At 42.8% G+C, this 23,718-nt stretch overlaps 1 protein-coding gene across 2 annotated transcripts in view; it reads left to right on the forward strand.

Moving 5' to 3' along the window:
- Positions 1 to 23,718, forward strand: part of PTPRT (protein tyrosine phosphatase receptor type T) — a 1,065,023-nt gene that overhangs the window by 585,432 nt on the left and 455,873 nt on the right. The gene's annotated exons all lie outside the window — the stretch shown is intronic.

A 23,718-nucleotide genomic window follows, 5' to 3' on the forward strand; every position in this document is an offset into this window, starting at 1 on the left:
ACACTTTGGTTACTGAGTTCTTTCTCCTTCCCCTTCTGTCCATCCTTTCTCTTATGATGACCCACATGATTACACTCGGTCCACCTGGATAATCCAGGCTAATCTCCCCATCTCAAGAGCCTTGACTTAATTAATTTAATCACTTAATTAGCTTTATCTGCAAAATCCCTTTGACAAGGTAAGATAATATATTCTCAGATGCTGGGGATTAGGACATGGATATGGACACTTGTAGGGGGCAGGGGCATTGTTCTTTTTACCACAGTAGTCATCACAGCATTGCTCTGATGGTGGAAGGTTAGAAACAACCTAAGTGTCCCTTAGAAGAAAATGGTTACATAATCTCTTCCTCCTCATCACATATGCCACCATTAAAATGTTTATGAGAAACTACTTATAACATGGACCCTGCTGATGCTGTAATATTTGGTAGAAAATTGCAAATTTGAAAAACTATTATGCTTTGCATAACATGTTAAAAGTTGAACAATTATGAACAAATAGGGTTGCAAGGAAATAGTGGTTCCCATTTGTTACACCTGGTAGTTGAATCATGTCCATTTATTTGTTACTTTGTAACTTTCTGTGTTTCCCTCATTTTTCTATAATAAACACATCGATTTAATAAAATCTATTAGCATTGCCAAAAAAAGAAAGAAAGGAAAAAAAGCAGGAAAGCTAGCTAGCCAGCCTGGAGTGAGCAGAGATTGGAAAGAATGAGGAGAGGTTCAAAGGACTCTCTAGACCCTAAGCAGATGGTTGACCCAATGTTCTGATGGGTTCTAACTTCCCATTTATCTGTTGAGGTCAAGGTGTTAGGTGTCTGTCGCTGTGCAGGGGTGGGGGTGAGTGATAGATGAAGGACATCATTTGATTTGCTTCCCTAACTGGAAATGATGAAATTGCTCCCCAAAGCTAATAGTGTTTCTTGCAGTGTGGTCTGAGATCCTGCGGTAGGAGCTTCCTGATGACAGACTGCACACCCACTGAGCACATAAAACCTCACTTAGTGGTTCCAGGCAAGGATGGCAGGACAGTACCTACAAATGGACATCTTTAGAACCACACCGGTTGCGTTTACATCAAATCGATTCCACTGATGTTCATTTTTACATGCAGTTAAAGCTACTTACTAGTAACCCTGAAAGTCACCTGGTTTGTAAGGGAAATGAAAATGTGTGTTCTTGAACTAAAATTAGCTCATTAGTAGAGCTTTCTGAGGATCCGCTTCATTATTCTGCTAAAAGTCTTGGCTGCCTTGCCAGTGCCAAGACTCAGACACCTTAAAAAGGTTATCAGTGGATATGCTCACTTACAAATAGTGGGAATCTCTACAATTTTCTAAAAGGGCATTTTGTTATACATCCTAATGTGGTCTTGGATTGGCTGTAATTTTCGATAACTCTTTTTCTTGCATTAAAATATCTACAGAATTTCTGTTAGGTTTTACTTTTGTTCTTGTGGAGTTGCTGCATTATTGCAATTTTGAGAATTCTGTCCACGTCCGACTTTAATATATCACCAAGTTCATCGTCAGCTAGAAAGACAGGGAAGAGCAGATGAGCTGAGGGGTCTTTTATCTTGTCCGTTCAAGCTAGCTGTGGGCAGAAAAGTTTGGGAACCACCGAGATAGAGGACGGACTCAGGTCGTAGGAGATCAAAGTAAGATGACAAATAACGTGAATTTCCTTGAAAAATCGTTGGCGACCTTTCCTGGAAACATCGAAATGTAGGAGGAAATGGCTTATTAATTACAAGCCTCTCACCTTGGTAATTAAGCAATAAAGGCCCATCAGGCAGTGCATTTGTGGACCATTAGAGCTGGGTTTGGTGGGGTCAGAAACTTGCTGCTGAAGACTAAGTGGTTTTCACCACCCGAGAGATGCATTAATCACCTGGAGCTCCCCTACCTGCTGGATTTGGTCGCTTATTTGGAATGGCATTTAAACATTAAAGTGAGGAATATCTGTCCGTGCTGAGAGAGCTCTGGAGTCAAGGGTAGTTACTCAGCAAGGACAAGCAGGGTTTCCAGATGTAATATCCTGACTCAGCATAGCATCTGCCCGAGGGTCACCTCTGTGCTACTTTCCAGAGGTACAAATCAACTATACTCCAAAATAAAATAAAACTTTTTTAAAAAATTAAAAAAATAAAATGAAAAAAACTTGATATAACCCAACATATGCCAAAAAAAAAAAAAAATGAGGAATTAGGGGAGGGCTCTAGGTAATGGCTTCTGGATCATGGTAACTGTCTTCAGAGGGGGACTTTGTGGGACCTTACGTACAAGTCATGCTAGCTCAGGGCCAAGTGACGGGAGGCCTGAAGAGAACTCGCCACCACTTGGCATCATGGAGACCTACCTCTCTGGGTGCTCTGTGGGAGCCCAGTGGAGAGGAGCAGGCAGCAGTGGGTTGGTAGACAGGGCGCAAGCATGGACACCTGGCTGATATTCACGTGGTCGCATAGATCATTCGGTGATTCATTTAGATCCTTCCAAAGATGCTGTCATCTCCCAGATTTCCTGTGACTTTGATCTTTTCATTTTATTCAGCAACTATTTATTGAACACCTATTGGGCACAGGGCTTTGATACACACTTTAGATACAAAGATGAGCAGGGCAGAGGCTCTCCCTGCCCGCAAGTGGCTTGCAGACTATCGGGAAAGGAGGCACCTGATTTCATGGCAAGTTATTTATTCACAGTAATTGTTACCTTATATATCTCAGGCTTAGTTCCCTCATCTTTGAAGTTGCAATAATCATAGAGTCTCCTCCTAAGGTTGTTGTGAGGGTTCGATGAGCTACTCTATGTAAAGTGCTTAGCCCAGCGGTAAAAGCTGAAATCTTATTCTTACTCCCACGTGACTCCAGGACACTTGAAGCCTCCTGGGTTTGGCAGCTCAGACAGCTCTCTATGGGCTAGGGGGGCACCTCTGACCCCAAGTCCCAGTTCAACAGCTGGACCTCAGGTTACAGTAGTTTGAGTTCTGGCGTTCCGCTTTTATTTGAGGGGCATGGAAAAAATTGGATTTATTTTTATGACAGTTCTTAGTGGAGACTGGTGATCAATCATATACCAAGAGGATGTTTTGAAAGGAAGCGGATTATAGGTGCACTTGGGAAACCAAGCCCTGCTTACAAAGTGAGCCGTAGTAAACACATCCCTTTTTCTCTCTGCTCCTCAATTTTCTCACCTGTAAAGTGGAGGATAATAATACCGACCTCGGAGGGTTCTGCTGGGATTCAATGAAGTAATAGGAGTGAAAGCCCCCAGCACATGCTTGCTTGGCACCCAGTAGGCACTCAATAAATGGAAGCTCCTACCTTTAATGTCATTGGGTGTTTGATGGAGAGCATTGCATTGACTATTTAAGCCATTTTGTCGCATCGATACTAATTAAGACAATCACAGTAATGAGCCCAAGTACCATGTATCAACGCAGACGCTGCAGGCCACCAGAAAAATATATCACAACTGTAAAGCAGGCCTGGTGGTCAATAAATACTTTGCAACAGCTTAATCATCCCCTACACCCGTGCAGTACTTCAGAGTTAATGAAGCAGGTTCGCTCTGGTTGGTGTGGTAAATGTTCACAATAGATAGGAGAGGTTGACATTAACTCCTTGGACAAATATCTCAGAGCACCATGAAGAATATTGTAGCTGCGAAGGAGACAGGGCTCCTGACTCAAAGAAGACTTCATGCTTGTTTGAGAAATGGGCAGATCTGTTAGTTGCCTCTCTTGAGTGTGACAGAAGAAGGAAATATACAGTGGAGGGGCACCTCACCCCCGAGGGATCACAAAAAGCTTCTTAGTGGAGAAGATGTCACATCCGAGTCTTAAGATGTGACTAGGAATTTTGTAGATGAAAAGGTCTGCATCAGTTACGGTAGGCTAGACTGCAGTAACAAATAGACCCAAACATATAATGGCTTCATACATTTGAAGGTTTTTAAAATTATATTTTTAATACAATTTTGGAATATTTTAGATTTACAGAAAAGTTGCAGAAAGGGTAAAGAGAGTTCTCATCTACTCTCCACCAACTTTCCCCTAATGTTACCATCTCACATTCCCATGGTACATTTTTCAGAACTAAGACATTAACATTGGTAAGTTACTGTTAACAAAACACCAGATTTTATTTGGATTTTACCAGTTTTTTTTCCCACGAATGTGCTTTTTCTGTTCTAGGATCCAATCCAGGATACCACATTGCACTTAGTGAAGTTCACTTTTTGCTCTCTCTGGGCAGGTAGACAGGACGACCAGTCCTCTGCTCAGAGGACAGAGGCCCTGACATCCTCAACCCATGCCTTCTTAGGTTGTCCTGGTCATCTCCCCCCCAGCAAGCATCATGGCGGGGGGGGGGGTGCATGTGAGGCGCTTGAGGGCAGAGCCAGGTCCCGCCCATCACTTCCGCTCACATTTCATTGGTGAAAACTCACCTTGAGATTTTGTGCTTGCTGTGCAATTTTGCTGTGAACCTAAAACTGCTCTAAAGAATAAAGCCTATTAAAAAAAAAAAAAAAAAAAAGAAGTCTTGAGGCCACCCATAGCCAAAATGAAGATAGAAAATATATTCTCTAGCTGAGTAGCTGCTTCCCAGCTGTAGCTATATGGTCTGGAAGGGGACAATGAATTTGGTAGAGAGCTAGTTGTCTATGCCACAGGAGGATATAGGAGGGTATTCGAAGCAGAAGAAATTGCATTAATAAAAGCAGAAAAAGGGCAAGTGCTGTTATTTCCATTTTATAGGCAGGAAGTTACAGGAGTCACCCGAGATGGCACAGCTGTTAAGCAGGGCTACAGCATCTCGACCCTAGGTCTGCCTTGGCACCCAGACCAACCTGTGCTTGTTCCCCTGATTCAAGAGGCCTTCAGACCAGCAGCCTGATCGGCCAGATGAGCCACGGGGATGCGTTCCCATCTCACAAATTTCTGCAAGGGCATTTTATCTGAAGTTTTACAACTGTTGGATGCCAGAGGAAGGCTTTTCCCCAGATTCCTTCATTCTCCCTGAGAAGAGCGAGTGATGAGAGAGGATAAGAGGCACTCTCAGGGCCCCAAATTGATGTGCTTCTCCCACCAGGCTCCAGGCTGCATCTGTGCCCAGAGGCTCAGTCACAGCTGGGCACGAGGGGGATAGCGATGCATTACAGACAGTGTGTCTCCCTGTCATTCTCACATGCGATGCTGGTGTCTGTTGATTTCTGGCTGGACGGAATGTAATTGCTTCCCAGGCTGACAGTGACAAATGGTGGTGTGGGGCGTACACTCCTCTGAGTGATGGGATAGGCTTGAGCACCTAGACTGACAAAAACAGGTACTGTCAGAAAGCTGCGAGGGCGTTGCTTCTCAGCTTGAGGCCTCCCAGGCATGAAAAGAGCACCAGGCGGGTGGGCTCTGAGCTGCTTCAGGAGCTAGCGTCTGTGTCTCTTGGGGCGGGAGGGGCAGCCTAGGGACGGTCCAGGTACTGCCCTCTCTCAGTTCCGACTCGAGGGCCCCAGGGCACAAGTTGTAGCTTGATCCACATTGGAGGAATGTGCCTAATTCCTCTGTGTGACCATCAAAATGGAAATAGATGGACTGGGCCTTTCCTCCCTTATTTTAAAAGTAATACATGTCCATTGGGAGAAATTCAGACGATGCAGAAAAGTGAAAGGAAAAAGCACAGTTGACCCCAAATGCTTCTCGCCAGACCTAACCACTTTGGAATTTTGCTCTGTTTCTGTTTCCTTATGTGAAAAACACTGGCTGGCTGTTGGGCATACAGCCAGGCTGCACCTTTCTGCCCCCCTCGCTTGTGTTAGGGTGGCCACGTGGTTGCATTTTAGCCAGTAGTACATGGGGTAGAAATGAGTTGTGCCATCTCTAGACCTAGCCCTTAAAATGCTCCACACCCACTGTCTTTTCTTCTGATGGCCAGAGGCAGAAGACCCAGTGGAGGATTTCAGACTCTGGGGGACAGCGGAGCCACCGATAGAAGGAGCTAGGGCTATTCAGTGACCAAGCGAAGCCGGGCCTCCCTGCAGACCCATATTTGACTATGATAGGAGAAAAAAATGAATAAATATTTCCTGTGTTCAGTCTCTGAGGTTACAGATGTTTGTCTACCCTGAATAAAGCACCTGCCAAACACTTGCTGTGGGTCCGTGCATGTGTGTACAAACAAACCCACGTGTACAATAATGGAGTCATATCTTCAATTATTTTTTGCAGCCTGCTTTAATCTCTGAAAAGTGGTGTGAATATCTATCCATGATAAAGATTGATTTACTCAATTACTTTAAGATCGACATATCATTCCATTATATGTATGTACCATAATTCATGTAACTACTTCCCTATCCCTAGACTTTTAGGTTGCTTCTAACTTCTAAATTTTATGAGTGCTTCTGTTATTAACGGGCTGTACATGTCTTTGTGCACGTATCTACCCATTTCCTTAGGACATATTCCCAGAAATTGAATTACTTGACTACATTTAAATGGTCTTTGCTCATCAGAGGAGTATCTTCTTGGAAAAAGACATTGATTTACAATTTCATCAGGAGTATGTGAGAGATGAAATTTCCCCCAGATCGTCAGTTGCCTGAATATGAAGGTGGTGAGTGAAAACCAGTAGCTTGTTTTAATGTGTTCTTTGTTTACTGATCATGTTGAGCAACTTTTTCATGTGTATTGGACCTTATTATTACCAATTGCCTCGTCTTTATGCATTTTTTTTCTTTTGGGGCTTTATACATTTCTTATTATTTTGTAGGAGCTACTTGCATAGTAAGGATAGCATATTACTAATATGTCTTTCAAATTTATTTAGTTTTTAACATATGTCCTTTGTATTCTTTTTATAGAGAAGTTTTTAATCATTATTTCAGTCTTTCTTATTTTTAGCATTATTATACTTTCTGGAAACTAAGGCCAGTATATGAACATATTCTCTAGATTTTATAGCATTTTTATGATTTTTCTAAGCCTTTAATCTTTCTAGAATGTATTTCCATATAAAAGTGATGTAGTGGTCTGGCAGGAAGGGAGACAGACCAGGCATGTTCAAAGCACTTAGAAGAAGGTTGGGGTAGCTAGTCTGCAGTGTTGCAGGAGGACATGTAGCACTGAGGCTGGCGGGATCGTCAGGCCAGCTCATGAGGGTGGTGGACCCGGGGGTCTACATGCTGATCTCAGGTGCCTGTAGGGCATCCACATATGCTGGTGGGGAACTCGGTTTTTGGATGAAGTTGATGCTTAAATCTCGGAGACTGGACCTTGGAATAGACTCCTGAGAAATGAGTGCGTATATCCATAAACATTCTTAGGTCAGTATGTTCATAATAGCCCCAAACTGGAAACAACCCAGATGGTCATCAGCAGGAGAATGGAACAACAAATTGTGATATTTTATCCATATAATGGAATACTACTTAGCAATAGAAAGGGACAAACAAATGGAACATTCAGTAATGTGGATTAATCTCAAAACCTTCATGTTGAACAAACCAAGCTAAACACAAGGGTGCATACTCTGTGATTCCATTTATATGATGCTTAAAACTCCTCCTCTGATGACAAAAGAATAGTGCTTAATTTGTGTGTTTTAATTATAGTTATGCAAGAGTGAGTGCAATGTTAAGAAGTCACCCTTTAAAAAAGATTTCAATTCCAAAGAAAGTGTTCCAGTATTATGGGAAAATAGTAACCTAAAAATTATTTTACACAAAATACGTCACTTGAAAAAAGCATTCATTTGGTTATGCTTATTTTATTTCAAATAAATTATTTTTAGTTTTTTTTTTTTAATGGAATATTGCTTACCTATGAAGGTGTGGTATTACCTACGGTAGGGAACAAGGGTACTTCCGTAGTGATGGGAATAAATGGTCTCTGTATCGGTTTGGGTGGCAATTATGTAGATGTGTACATGTATAGAAATTCATCAGGCTATACACTTAAGATTTGTAGATTTTACTGAATGCAAATTATAACTCAAAAGAAAAACACATCTTGGGAATGGATAAAACATTCTACCTCATTTTACAGAGGAAGCAACTGAAGTCCATAGAGGTGAAGTGGTTTGCTCTGAGGTGATGTTTTAGAACAGGGTTGCCTGATTTCAAGGCTGCAGCCAAGTGAGGATAGAATTGTGACTTCCTTGATCAACCATAGGATGGAGATCCAGGCCTAGGATTCAAACCCCTGAGAGGGCCCCGGGGGAACCACAGCCAGTTATTAGCATCACAGTCAATGAGGCTGCAATCCCAACAGAAATCTGTGTTAAGTAGGGAAGCTGAGGCATGGAGTGCATGTCATGATGAGCTGGAAGTCCGTGCATGTTGGGGTACAGGAGCAGAGCTCCCCTGATTTCCCTGTCCCCACGGCACATCTCGCTTGGCAAAGGCAGGCAGTGTGATGAAGTGTGGAGACTAGCTTTCTAACCCCACCCCCGCAAGTCCACAAGAAACAAGTCTTGGCAAGAAACAAGCAAAAGTACACAGAGTTCCAGAACTAGAGAAGCGGCACAAGGATCTAAATATACCCTAAAAGAATTTTACACTTGGCTTCACTGGTACACACCTGCGGGATCATTCGTGCCAGTTTTTTGTCTTCAGATGTCCCCATGGCATTCATGGAACACTGATGGTGACGCTAGGATGGCCTCGTAGATATTAAATACTCACTGATGACACTTGCAGTCCAGAAGTGAGTCAGACCAAATGCCCCTTCCTGCTGCTGGCTGGAATCCCAGCCCAGCCTCGGCCCTTTGCAGGGACTTAGGAACGTAGGCAGTGACTGAAGGCCTGTGCTTTTCCTCTTGAGTTTGTGGGAGGAGACCAGTACCTCCTCATGGAACTCTCTAAGGAAACTAGCGCACATGTTTACTGATTCCAGAGCAGTTCATTGCTAAGGTTATATTTCCAAGGAAGAAAAAGCAATTGTTACAGTCCTTAAACGAAGGCAAAAGCACACCTCATTCAGAGGCGATCTCTGCATCCCGGGGACCGCCAGCCACAGGTTAACCGCAGGGCGCTGGGGCCTATCCGGAAGCCTCCTAGACCTTTCGGTCCCTAGGAGGAAATTGCCCACAGTCTTGAAAGGGTCATTATGAAAAGAGACTGGAGAGTGCCCGGGGCAGCATGTCCGTGTTCTTCTTCCACAGAGGAGGGAGCCAGGAAAGAAGCTTTCGCTAAAGCCATTGGGATTCCAGTTAGACACTTAGAAACACTTATGGGTGGGGATGTCCTAAATGATGGGCCCTGGTCCCTGTCCCCCGAGAAGCTCACAGTCTACCGAGGGAAACAACAGATCCTCAGTTGCTCGCAACGAGAATCCAGATTGAGGTGCCTGTGTGCTGCTACGTACACGTCTTGGGGTCCCAGCGGCAGGCATGTGGCACAGTGAATGGGTGAGCGAAGGAAGGCAGAGAAAGGGCTGTCTACGAAGATGAAGGCAGTGATTCTCAACCAGCAGTTTTGTCTCCCAGTGAACATTAGCAATGTCTGGAGACAGTTTTTGGTCACATTTTGGTCACAACTTGAGGAAGGTGCTATTGTCATCTAGTGAACAGAGGCCAGACATGTTGAGAAACATCCCACAAAGCTCAAGACAAACGCCCACAGTAAGGAATTATTCAGCCCCAAATGCCAACGGAGCTGAGAAAAACCCTGCTGCATCTACTGCCCAAACCATGAAGAAGCAGGGGAGAGTGATCGTCCCAACTTCTCCATCCACCTGATCTCCCGTCTCACACCCACACTTCCTATTAGCTGGACCCAACCAGAAGCAAGAGACCAAGAGAGCCCAGTGGGGCAACCTGTAGAAATTAACTTGTTCAACACTGCTTGTTGACACCGACATCCGTGATAAGGCAAGAAGGCCAGCATTATAAGGCAAGGGGACCAGACCGGATCCCTAGCTCTGCCTGAGCCCTGGTCCTCCCGAGACAGCAGCACAGGTGCTCAGCACCCCTGTGCTGTCCTGTTTTTTGTCTTTGCTTTCACTGATGCTCTTTTAATGTTTGCTGTCAGAATGAGGGCAGGCCCTGGGGGTGGGAGCTTTCTCTGAGTTCAGAGAAGAGAGAGCAAGCAGGACGCTGGAAGAGAGCCCCGTGATGCTGCTGAAATGTCTCATGTGGATTTTCATACAGTTCAAAAACTTCTCACCTCCCACCCGGCTTGGATGAGAAAGTAAAGAATTAAGGAGCTGTGACATTTTTCTAGCACAATGAACTTTAAAAATGGAATTGCTGTGCAGAGCAATGACTGATATTTCGGTAAACAGGCTAAGTACAACTGCACTATGGTTATTTCAGCTTTGACATTTCTTTGCATTTAGAATAGCATCGGCAGGGATGTTTGGAGACCAAGTTGTTCTCTCTTCTCAGAGCCCAGTTTATTCAAGTCAGGATTCAAAGGGCATCAGTGGAAGGGACTGTAATGTCGGCCAAGTCCTCCAGCCTCGAGGTATCATTCCATCCTCTTCCTGGTCACATACTACCCCTCCCTTAATAAAACGCCATGAAGAAGAAAATAAGAATGCATTGGAAATCTATTAAATGAACTTATTTTTTTTTAACATCCTTATTGGAGTATAATAGCTTTACAATGGTGTGTTAGTTTCTGCTTTACAACAAAGTGAATCAGTTATACATATACATATGTTCCCATATCTCTTCCCTCTTGCATCTCCCTCCCTCCCATCCTCCCTATCCCACCCCTCTAGGTGGACACAAAGCACCGAGCTGATCTCCCTGTGCTGTGTGGCTGCTTCCCACTAGCCATCCATTTTACATTTGGTAGAGGGGAGAGGAAATACAGGTTTGTTGTTCACCTAGCGAGTGCCAGGCACTCTGCTAAGTGCTTTACATAAGTTATCACTTTTGCCCAAAACAGAGCTTCTTCCAACCACCCTTACTGCCCTGAGGCTCTGGCCTCTGGGGTAACAAAAAAGAAAGGTGGTAAGGACAAAATCCAGGGTGCTTTCAGATTCTCAGGGAACTTATATAGCTTGGAATCCCCTGTGCACATCACAAAGCAGGCAATGTGACCTTAAAATTAAGCCCCGCTCAAAGGGCAGAATTTTGAAAAGATTTATATAGATTGAATCCCTTTCTGTACTACAACAATTTTCCCAATCCCTCTGACTTTCTATCCCATCAGCATAACAACCCACAGTTCAGGATAAGCCCTGAGGACACTGAGAGTTCAGTGGAAGGACCACACACGAACACCTGACCTTTGCCTCATTTTGGAGATGTTTGTGTTCATATAGCATTCAGCCAGCAAACTCATGGACCATCCGGTCATCACTCGACATCCGCCTTCTTGGTCACAGCGATCCCAACTCTTTCACACCAGGGATTCTGCTCAGAGTCTTAGGAAAGCTGAGCCCCAAGTTGACATGAATCTTAAGGATCTATTTATGGCCAGCTAGCTTTGCATCAGCCACGAACTGACACTGAACAACAGCCATAAAGGAATATGGCTGGCTCACAGGTGGTTACTTCAAGTCATAATTTCAAAGGAGATTCACTCTCATCAAGTAATGATAGGGATGTCAGTAAATCCATGAGGGTGAGGTGGGTTTGACATTAGCAGACACCCAGCTCCATTTGGGAATTCACTGAGTGTGTTAGTCATTTCTGCCTGGAGTTGGTCTTCTTGCCAGTCTTTTCAGGAACTATGGAATGGATCCCAGTCCCTCCCCTTGGTGCATGTGAGTCCATTTCCCCCGTTATGGGTTTGTCAAGACCAGTAATGATAATACTTAACCACCTTTCAATTAAATGCATGATTCATTTAACTGAAAGGATATTTTGTATCTGTAACTGCTGAATGTGTTAGCCATGGCCAAGGTCTTGTGGATCAGATGAATGTCTGTCCCAGATTTCCTGAGCACTCTTGCCTAGGCATTGCAGGATCAGAGCTGGTCAGGTAGAGAAAACGAGGTGAAGCAGACATTTCTAAGTGTTCACTATGGCAGTTCAACCATTTTGTTTGTATGACTTTTGTGTTTTAAACCAAAAGTTGCTACTTAAAATGACCCTTCTGTACCCTAGCCATTGATTATCTGGACCCATTTGCTCTCCCAATAATGAGGAAACAGACTGGCCAACGGTTTGACCTCTGGCAACAAGGTTGGCTGGGACTGGCTACCCGAGGCTGGTTGGTGTCAGAAAAGGTGCAGTTACAGCACTGACAAAGGGATGGAAACTCTAGGGGAACACTGTATCCCTAGCACCGCCAGGTATGGGACCTCCCTATGACCTGTTGGACTGTTTTGCTGGTACAGAGGCCCCTTTAACAGAGCAAAGGGTGAGGGCAGAGTAGCGATTCTGTACATTCAAATGAAACAATGCTGAGCATTTATGGATGTTTGGAGAACTGGGACTGTCTACTTGTTCACTGCTGCGTTCCCAGGGCATAGCGCAATAACTGATATACAGTGGACACTCAGCACACAGTTGACGGAACGAATGAATCCATGAATGTGTTCCGGAACAGACACTTAAAGCAAAGCCTTTGAAGGCATCGCGCAAGACCGTACAGCTTTTCCATGGAGGAGCTGAGCTTCCAACCCCGATATCCCTGTCTCTGTCACACTGGGTTTCCTTTCACGTTTACAGGATGCTAGTAGCTCTCAGTTGGGAAAAGTGTCCAGCAGAGCAGAAGAGCAGAGGAGAGGGACACATATTCCTTCTCACGGCGCTCATGGTGGTCTCAGACCCAGGTGAGGGGTAGCCCTGCCTGAATGAAGACTGTGACATGGGGTTTCCTCACATACACACTGAGTAGCTTTTCCCTGGGTATCAGCAGCTGTCTTTCCTGTCATCAAGTTAGGGATAAATTGATTAAGCAGTGATGCTCATTGAACTTCTTCAAACTAACCACAACGTGCGATGCGTTTGGTAGCCAACAGCCATAGTTCTGCATCTTCATAAAAAAACTGCATGGAGAGCAGGGCCCCATGCTGCACACAGGTTCTGGGGTGAGAAAAATCCTTGGTTCTAATCTGGCTGTTCTAAGTTGTGAGATCCTCTGAGAGTTACTTTGTATCTCTGAGGTTTAATCTCCTCCTCTATATCCCAGGAATAACAAACCAACTCACAGCATCGTAATGAAGCTTGAATCATCAAATGTATAAGCATTCTAGCAATCTAGTGATGTTCATGGATTCAGAAAAGCAGGGTTGCTTCCCCAACATTCACCTCCTGCATGATTTTTAGGACGTGACTTAGGTCCCAGCCTTAGCCCTTCCCATCTGTAAATGGGAGGCGATGATAATCACTGTCCTTCCTGGTCTCACAGGCTTGTTGCAAGATTTGAGTGAGCTGTGAATGAGGAGGAGGAGATGGAAAAATTCAGCTTCAGACTCTGTCACACTTGCCTGCACTTGCAGGAGGGGACAGTGTGCCTCATGTCACTTGGGGCTGGTTTGACTCTTGGGGGCTTTTTGCTTTAGGGCACCTTAGAGAGATGGGTCTACAACCGACCAGGATGGAGAAACGTTGTGATGATGTGGCTTCCGTGACCTGAGTTAGGCGGGTCTCTGCCTGAGAGGACAGTGTGAACAAACCAGATAGAAGGGTTTCCAGCACAGTCCTTACTACTTAATAGATGTGTGACTTGAGACAGTTAACATCACTTCTCTGGGCCTCTGTTTTATGATCTGCTCTTCTTCCGGACTTTGCTTAAATGGCATCCTCTCAGAAAAATCGTTTTATATTCATCAGCTTTATTGTGGTAACAACAACAAAAATATCATTGGCTTATACAACAGACATTTTTTGTCTTGATCACGTGTCCCATAGCTGCGGGCCTGCGGGAGGTTGTAACCCTGCTGCACGTGTTGTCTCATTCCAGAGCCCAGGCAGAAGGGCTGGCCCTCACCTGGGACTTTTCAGTTTTCATGGCAGAAGGTAGAAACAAGACACTGAGCTAATCACACAAGTGCATTCAAAGCTTCCTGTTGGACATGGTATGGGTCACATCTGCTCACATTCCCGTTAGCCAGAGCAAGTCACATAACAAGCCTCCTGTCTGGGGTAGGGAAAGAATACAAGTCATGGCAGGGGCCGGATAGAGAATCGCCTTGGAGCGGAGGAAGTATGGGACTTTTTACAATAATACAACTTATCACAACTTCCCTGATGACCTTATTTAAAGTTGCCCCCAATACCAGCATGCTTACCGTGATCTTCGTTTAATTTTTATGTGTCATCATGCTCTGTCGTCATTCTCTGTCTTTTACTTATTTATTTTTAAAGTTTATTTTGTTGATGTATAATTGACTTACAATGTTGTGTTAATTTCTGCTGTACAGCAAAGTGATTCAGTTATACATATATATATATACAATCTTTTTCATAATGGTTTATCACAGGATATTGAATATATTTCCCTGTGCTATACTGTAGGACCTTGTTTATACATTCTGTATATAACAGTTTGCATCTGCTTATCCCAAACTCCTAATCTGTCCCTCCCCACCCCTCTCCCCCTTGGGAACCACAAGTCTGTTCTCCATGTCTATGAGTTTGTTTCTTTTTCATAGATAAGTTCATTTGTGTTCATAATTTTAGATTCCACATATAAGTGATATCATATGGTATTTGTCTTTTGCTGCAAACGGCATTATTTCATTCTTTTTTATGGCTGAGTAGTATTCCATTGTGTGTGTGTGTGTGTGTGTGTGTGTGTGTGTGTGTGTACGTACACACACACTACATCTTCTTTATCCATTCATCTGTTGATGGACATTTAGATTATTTCCATGTCTTGGCTATTGTGAATAGTGTTGCTGTGAACGTAGGGGTGCGTGTATCTTTTTGAATTATAGTTTTGTCTGGATATACGCCCAGGAGTTGGATTGCTGGATCATATGACCACCCTACTTTTAGTTTTCTGAGGAACCTCCATACTGTTCTCCATAGTGGCTGCACCAACTTACATTCCCACCAACAGTGTAGGAGGGTTCCCTTTTCTCCACACCCTCTCCAGCATTTGTTATTTGTAGACTTTTTAATGATGACCATTGTGACCAGTGTCAGGTGGCACCTCATTGCGGTTTTGGTTTGTATGTCTCTGATAATTAGTGATGAAGAGCATCTTTTCATGTTTTATTTAGTTTTTTTAAATTGTTTGTCTGTGTCTGAATTCCCTGGAATGTCAGCTCCAAGAGGGCAGGAGTTTTTATCTGTGTTTCCACGGATGTGTCCTCAGAGCCTGGGACAGGAACATAAGTACTTTGAATCGATGAATTACTCAGTGTGTAATGTGAAGATAATGCAGAACAACGAGCCTCAAGTGCACCCCTGAGCATTAAATCCTCCCTTCCAGGCCCAGCGTGTTCTGCACCCATTTGACTGACATCTGTCCCCAGTTGCTCTAGTATTAGTCTCCTGAGTTCTTCTGAAAGTCGCTCTTGAGAACGCGTTTGTCAGTCAGCACCCAAAAATGGTCTGCTGACATACCATTTGTAAGGTATGCAGATGAAATGTTAGGATAAGTGATTCGGATAGGCAGCCCCCGCTCCAGAACACAGGACTTTCCTAAAACTGTGCTTTGAAAATTGAGAGCCCACTGTTAGATCAGTCGACATAGATTTTTTTTCTTTTTTTGGTAGGGGGTAAGGAGGCCTATTTCAAGACATTTAAAAATAATAACAATCCCCCGACTACCCTCACCTTTAACATAAAATCTTCAATGCTCTATTTCCTGCATTAAATATATCTTCGTCTTCATGTCTTTGACAACTGAGTGCAAATATGACCAGTTTAAGCCCAACGAGCGTCCGATGGAGGCTAAACGTTTACCACTTTCAGCCATGCTTAGTGATTCCCAGCATTGCCTGAGGTTTATGGAACCACACTTCTCATCACAAATGTGAGTGCTTCCATAATCTCACTTCAGTATTCTGTTTTCACGTAATAATAATGTGACAGCGTGAAAAATGATTTCAAATATTCATTTATCCCAGATCTATTTTCTGAGCACCCATTAAGTGTCTGTTACTCTGATAGGCAGGTGGTACCTAGGGGTGAGTAGTAAGAACAGCCTCCCTGCCCTCATGGAGTTTTCAAACCCTTTGGGGAGAAAATTACATCAGTGATATTGTGCAAAGGAGTGATGCAGCCAGTATTTAACTGGTGGATGACAAAAGTGGCCATCATGTGATAGCTCTGGGTTTGTTTGTTTTTTTAATATGTTAATACAAAAAGCATACATTTTGCAGAGAAAAGGTGTTTTAAGTATTGCTTCTGGACAGTATTCAAGATGGAAAACGGTCCAAAGTTGAATAAACAGAACTCAAGGACTGCCTATATGTAATTATGAATTCTTTTCTCTTCTTCCAAGAACTCTCTCTGTCTGAAAATGCCACAAGTATTTTCTTATCTTAGATAAAGTGGCTCTAAGACCAAGGAATGCCCAGGGCTGCTCCTTCGTCCACTTTCCCTGGCTCTTGATGGCATTTTCTACTCTGTTGCCCCAGCCAGAAACCTTGACATCACCCTAGATTCTGCCTTTCATTCATCCTCCATCCAAACATTTCCCCAGGCCCATCGATTCTACCTGAACTGTCTTCTATATATACCTGGCTTCCCTTTCCAGCCCACTGCTGCTGCTTCATGGAAAGAGCTCAGCTCCACCCTGGAACATTGCAGCCGCCTTCCTGTCTGAGGTCTCAACCCAGTCCTGGCTTCCTGGTGACCCTGTAAAACTCTGATCTGGCCACTTCACTCTGCTTAAAATTCTGTGGGTTAGAGAGGGAAAGCAAGAGAGTGTATGGAGAAGAGAACGTTGAAGAGCGTGTAGGAAAGGAAAAGTAAAAATGTGGGAGAGAGTAAAAGTGTGTGGCAGAGAGAAAGTGTGTAGGAAGGGAGAGAGAGAAAGGAAAAGAGCGTGTGTGAGAGAGAAAGTGAAAGTGTGAGAAAGAAAATAAAAGTGAGTGAGAAAGAAAAAGTATATATGGGAGAGAGAAAGAAAGGAAAATTGAATGGAGAGAGAGAAAGGAAAAGTGTGTGAGAAAGTGAACGTGTGAGAGAAAGAAAGGAAAATGAGCTGAGAGAACGAAGTAGTGGAGGGAGATATAGAAAGTAAGAGTGTGTGAGAGAAAAAGAAATAAAAGTGGAAGAGAGAAAGGAACATTGTGTGGAGGGAGAGAGACAAAGGAAGAGTGTGTGAGAGAAAAAATAAAAGTGAATGAGGGAGAGAAAGTCAGAAAAGTTGAGGGAAATTGTGGCTACAAGGATGAGAGAAAAGGAAGGAGGGAGAATGAGTGAAAAGAGGAAAAATGAGAGAGACAGACAGATTGACGTTATATCCCAGGATCACGTGTGCGCGGAGCCCCTTTCCACAGTGTTCAGCAAGCTGCCAGGTCTCCTTTGAAGCTCAGTCAGGTTCTTTCCAGGCTTCTGTTTTCTCAGACCAGACTCACACAGTATCAGAAGCAAGATACATGTGCACCTGGAGTTGTGTCCTACGGAGGTTCTGTTACAAGTGGAATCGTGGCAGATCAAATTTAAAGCTTTCACAGTTTATGATTTGGGGTGTAGGTGCGGTGCATTATTTAGAGATGAGTCATTTCATGATACTATTTGCCACTATAAGGAACCTTTCCTACTATGGGGACCCCAGCTCCTAGGTAAGGAAATGCAGGTATTTGGAGGGCTACCGAGGCGGAGGAAAATAAAGAGGATAGCACCAGCCTAACCAAGTTTGTCTTTCAACCCATATTTCTTAAGGAGACACTAGTTGGTTTTCTGTTTAAGCCCTACCCCAGTTAAGTTTTATGTGTAGACAGAGTTAATGGTTGAAGTAGGGGCATCGGTGCACGTGGACGCTGACATGAGAAGAGATGTAAAAATCTACACATGAACAGCTTGCTTTTCTACATGTTACCTTCCTTCTGTGTGTCTTCCGTTGCTATCGATTGGCTTCAGAGTGGAGGTGGGATGTAAGGGCAAGTCATTATTCTTTAGGGAAGGGAGCAAGTATAAATGTCAAAGAAAAAGTGCAATATTTAAACTATGCCACAGAAAGAAACCATGTGAAACTCGACTTACTAATGAGTGCCCAAATAGAATGCATTACATAAATCTCATGCACTATCATTTTTTAGAAAAGAAAACTAGTATTCAGCGTTTCAGGCTATGTCGGTCCTTGAGACTACATTTTTTTTTTAAAGAGCTGAATTGAATTTAAAAGGTTTGTGGTTTTATGCAAAGGGGTTTCTATAAGTAGACTAGAATGATTTTTTAAAAAATTATCATTGACTTGTGCATGGTAATGTTTAAATGGTCAATTTCAAATTGTTTTCAGGTCAGGAGTTCTCCCACTGCCTCATTTATTCCTTTGACGATCAGTTTCTAAGGACCTACTGTTTGCCAGCTGAGGGCTTGGCATAGAGAAAACAGAAATAATTAATATATAGCCTCTGCTTTAGTGTGTATAAGCACTAGTGGTAGATCCTGGCATGTCACTGGAGTATTCCCAAAGTGTTTACACATCCCTTGACTTTCTCTAAAAGATTGCCCTACATTCTGTAGTTTAGGTCTTAATTCCTGTTCATTCAAAACATGACAGTCAGAGGTATCCTTCTATAGACATGCCCTGTTGTTCGTTACCTTCTCTTGATTCCTTCTAAAATATCTCTTGGACTTCTCCCTTCCTCTGTACAGGCATCCTCCCCTCACACCTGTTAAGTCAATCACCCCTTGTGCTTACTTCATACACAGGCTCCTAACAGAGTTGACTATCCCCACTCTCAACACTTCTGACCTATCTTTTTTTTTTTTTAACATCTTTCTTGGAGTATAATTGCTTTACAATGGTGTGTTAGTTTCTGCTTTATAACAAAGTGAATCAGCTATACGTATATATATATATATATCCCCATATCTCCTCCCTCTTGCGTCTCCCTCCCACCCTCCCTATCCCACCCCTCTAGGTGGTCACACAGCACTGAGCTGATCTCCCTGTGCTATCTTTTTTTGTTCTTTAACCAAAATATAATTTCCTCTTGGTTTAGCAAAGTAAGGTATTTTCTACAGAATAACTGAGACAGGTTTAAAGAAGCAAAACTAATTAGCAATTCCACCACTCAGGATGAATCCTGATAATAACTCATTCTATTACCTACGTTTTTTTCTCCCATGTATATATTTCCCTCCAAATTTGAGATCATGGTGTGTGAAGTTCTCAGTACACTATTTTTATAGCTGAAATAGATCAGATTGTTCTCCAGATTGTGACTATTGCTCCAAAGCATCATATTTAGTGAAGGAATAACATTCTATTTTATGGAGAGCCTATAATTGACCTAATTAATTCCCAGATAGCTTTTTTTTTTTTTTTTAGAATTTCCCCAGATTTTCACTACTGTTAAATGTTTGATGAGAGACATCTATATCTTATACCATTAATTTAGTATTTGGAATAAAGGCCAAGAAATTGAATGACTAAGTCAAATTATATTGAATCAGGCCACCATTGGATTTTATCATTTCTTTGTTCATCTTGGCCAATAACCAAAACAAAGTGGATCCTTTGTTTATGGTTGGTCTTTCTTAGTTAATAGTGATGCTGCACATATACCATCAGTCATCTTAATGTCTTTTCTGAATGTAGATAGTCTATTTACAGAGATCTATTTATGTCCTTTGCCCATTTATAAAAACATCCCTGACTGTCTTTTACTTATTGATTTATAGAGACCTTTACATACAAAATAGAAATGTGTTGTTTCATAGGTTACCAACATCACCCTACTTTTTATTTTTATTGTGTTTCATATATACAGAAGAATTTAATTATAATGTTTATTACTAAATATGCTAATTACGAAAGTAAGTACAAGGACTTCCCTGGTGGTGCAGTGGTTAAGAATCCGCCTGCCAATGCAGGGGACACGGGTTCAATCCCTGGTCCGGGAAGAGCCCACATGCCATGGAGCAACTAAGCCCGTGTGCCACAACTACTGAGCCTGCACTCTATAGCCCGCGAGCCACAACTATTGAAGCCCGCGCACCGAGAGCCTGTGCTCCACAACAAAAGAAGCCACCACAGTGAGAAGCCCATGCACTGCAGTGAAGCGTAGCCCCCACTCGCAGCAACTAGAAAAAGCCCACGCACAGCAACGAAGACCCAACACAGCCATAAATCAATCAGTCAATCAAAACAAAAGTAAGTACATATTCAAATCAGAGAACTTAGAAATAGAAATGCAGAAAGGCAGCAAAACCAACCAGAGGTATGCAATTTTGTCTTTATCTTCAGTATTTTTTATATATTATGTAAACATAGTTTTATACTGTTTATACATTTCTGTAGCTTTTTTCATATATATATGTTTCACAATTTATTATGTTAGGAAATATTCTGTTACAATTACTTTTTTATAATTGAATAGGTTATCCTATATAAGTCTTTATTTCACAAACATAAGAGTCTACTAATTGCCAAGCACTGTGCTAGCATGAGAGTTAGATCTGTGAAGAAAATCAGCACATTCCCTGTGGTCTGGACAAAGAGTTTCAGCAGAGCTATAGGTGTTACAAAGGATACATACAGCCTGTATGTCTATGTCTGTGTGTATAAAAGGCCAATGAAAATCACCTTGGGGAGGGTTGGAAAGCTAAAGGAGCTGTGTTAGAGTTCTCCAGGAAAATAGAACTAACGGGTGATATATATTATAAGGAATTAATTCACGTGATTATAGAGACTGACAGCCTCAAGACTGGAGAGCTGACGGTATCATTTCAGTCTGAGGGCCCACAGGTTCAAAACCTAGGAAGAGCCGATGTTTCAGTTCCAGTCCAAAGGCAGGATAAAAGTGATGTCCCATCTCGAAAGCAGTCAGGCGGGAGGAATATACTCTTACTCAGGGCAGGGTCAGCCCTTTTGTTCTATTCAGACCTTCAACTGATTGGCTGAGGCCCACCCATATTAGGGAGAGCAATCTGCTTTACTCAGTCTACTGATTAGAAGAATATCAAGCTCATCCAAAAACATCCTCACAAAAACACCCAGCGTGATGCTTGATCAAACATCTGGGCACCCCACGGCCCAGTCGAGTGGACACATAAAGTTAACTATCACAGGAGGCGATGGGTGTTTCACCTGGAGCCAGAAGAACAAGCATTGACCACATCAGGGAGGTACAGGTGTGCGTCCTGGGCAGTGAAAAGACCCTAAGGTGGGGATAAGCTCTGTGCATCCGAGGACCTGAAGGAAAACCAGGTGCCTCATCACTGAGGGAGAGAGGGCATGAGTTGAGGATGGAGACACTGACAGATGCCTGGACCTGGAAGGACTCCAGGCCACGGCGATGAATTTAGATTTTCTTCCAATACAGTGGGTAGTGTCTGGACTATTTTAAGCAGAGATGTAACATGATGCGATTTTTTTATTTAAAAAATACCTCTGGTTCCTGTGAGGAGAACGCATTGGTGAACATGAACAGAGTCGAAGCAGGAAAGCCAGTGAGGAGCCTTATGCAGAGATGGTAGTGAATTCGAACTGGCATGTTAGACGGGCAGATGAAGATGTGTTTGGTGGGTTCCAGAGATTTTGGACTTGGCATTTTGCTGGCTGTGACGGGTTCAATGGAGGATGAGATCAAAGCTGACTCTGGAGTTTCTGCCTTGAGAAACAGAGATTGGTGGTGGCCAGGGCTGGGATGGAAGCACCAGAGGTGAACAGGTTGGGGAGAAGCTGGGGAGTTCACCTGGAGACATGTGCCTGAGGGACACCCAAGTAGAGAAGGTAAGCAGACCGTGAGGCTATAGGTGAGGAGTTCAAAGAAGAGGTCTGGCCTAAGGACATCAACTTAGGAGCGAGGATGGTTCCATTTAGTGGGCACGTTGTCTGCACCAGGACTAGCCCAGGACCTTGACATGGACTAGCTCCTTTTATCCCCGCAACAAGCTTCGGACGTAGGCATAGTTATCGCCCCATTTTATGGGAGAAGACACTGAGGCACAGAGAGGCTAAGTCATCAGCTGAAGGTCACAATACGTGCAGAGAGAGTAAATCTAGGTACTCTGTCTCCCGTGCCCTGAGTGAGATCACTTGCTGTTCTGGCTCCTCTCACTAGCACAGAATGATGGACTATAGTGGGTCTTGAACATTAATGTGCATCGTTGTCTCTGGGAGGAGTTGCTAAAATACAGATTGCTGGGCCCCACCCCCAGAGTTTTCGATATAGTAGGTCTGGAGTGGGGCCCAAGACTTTGCATTTCTAACAAGTTCCCTCGTGATACTGATAATGCTAGACCAGAAACTGCACTTTGAGAAGCACCAGTATGGAGAAAGAATAGGAATAGGCCTGCGGAAAGCCAGGGAACCCTCTTGCACTGTTGGTGGGAATGTAAAATGTAAATTGATAAAGCCAGTGGTTAATGAGAAGATATTAGGAAAGTAATAGCAAGGAAGGAGCACTGGTGATAATTAGCTTGGGAAGTAGAAAATTTCAGGAGAGAAAGGGCCAGGTATATAAAATGCTGCTGGAGTATCAGCTAAGCTAAGGACCAGAGCGTATATACCTTGAATTTAGTGACAGAGGCCATTGGCGACTTTGTGAGTTCATTAGAACTTAGGGATCGAATAAAGGTTGGTATGAGTTTGGGACAGAATGGGATTTGGTGAGGAAGTGGAAATAAGTTTAAAGAACTCTTTTGGAAAGAGATTTTATTTGAGCTAGGCTATCTTTGAATTTTTATGCTCTTTCCAATTTTCCATTATTATACCATTTCAGAGAGCATCGTTACACATGCATCAATGCAGATGCAGATTTTTCAGATAAATTCCTAGAAATAGAGTTGCTGAGTGAAAAATTACTCTTGTTATTGAAGTTTTAGCTATAGGTATAGAATATAGAGGGCCAATCTGACCTCTAAAATTGACTGTGCCACTAGTCAAGGGAGTTCCTTATTGCCCTGCCCCCTCACCAATACCTGGCGTTATTTTTCATTTTAATCCGTGACAATATCATATGCGAAAAATCGTATCATTTTAATTTTCAATTCTCTGGTACTTGAGGTGGAACAGGTTTTCATGTTAGCTGGCTACTTGCATTTCTTCTTTCGTAAGTTACAAATTTACCTCCCTCATACATTTTTCTTTCATTTTTTTTCTATTGATTTGTAAGAACACTTTATGTATTAGCAGCATCAATCTTGGTTGGTTCTGTGTATGGGAAATACTTTCCTCTTAGGTATGTGCTTTTGCATGTGTTGAGTCTTTCTCATTACAAGAAAACTTTATGTGATTGAGTTTATCTAATTTTCTATCTAATTTTTAATAGTTCTGTCTTTGCAAGCTTCCAGTGGAGAGACAAATTCCATAAATATTTACCTAAATCATGTCATTTTTAAATTTGCTTTTGTACTACACTGAGAGTTTTATTCCATCTGGCATTTTGGGTGGGTAAGGTAGGCTATTTTTGTATATTTAACCAATTATGCCAATACATACTATTGAATAATCCAACATCATTTTGCTGCTTTGAAATGACACCTTTAGATTCTGAATTTTTATTTATATTTGTGTTTGCTTCTAGACATTATGTTCTACTCTCTTTGCTTCTTCTGTGACTACAGCCAACATCCCTCCCAATTAAAGAAGCATTGTTCTTTCGTATCTGGTTCCGAGGGTATCTGAAATTTCTCAAGAAGCTGGTTTGAAAATTATGCTTTTCTTTTCTTTTTTTGTTACAG

The sequence above is a fragment of the Monodon monoceros genome, unplaced genomic scaffold, assembly GCF_005190385.1.
Source record: "Monodon monoceros isolate NGI ecotype Baffin Bay Population unplaced genomic scaffold, NGI_Narwhal_1 Super_Scaffold_13, whole genome shotgun sequence".
Lineage (NCBI taxonomy): Eukaryota > Metazoa > Chordata > Mammalia > Artiodactyla > Monodontidae > Monodon > Monodon monoceros.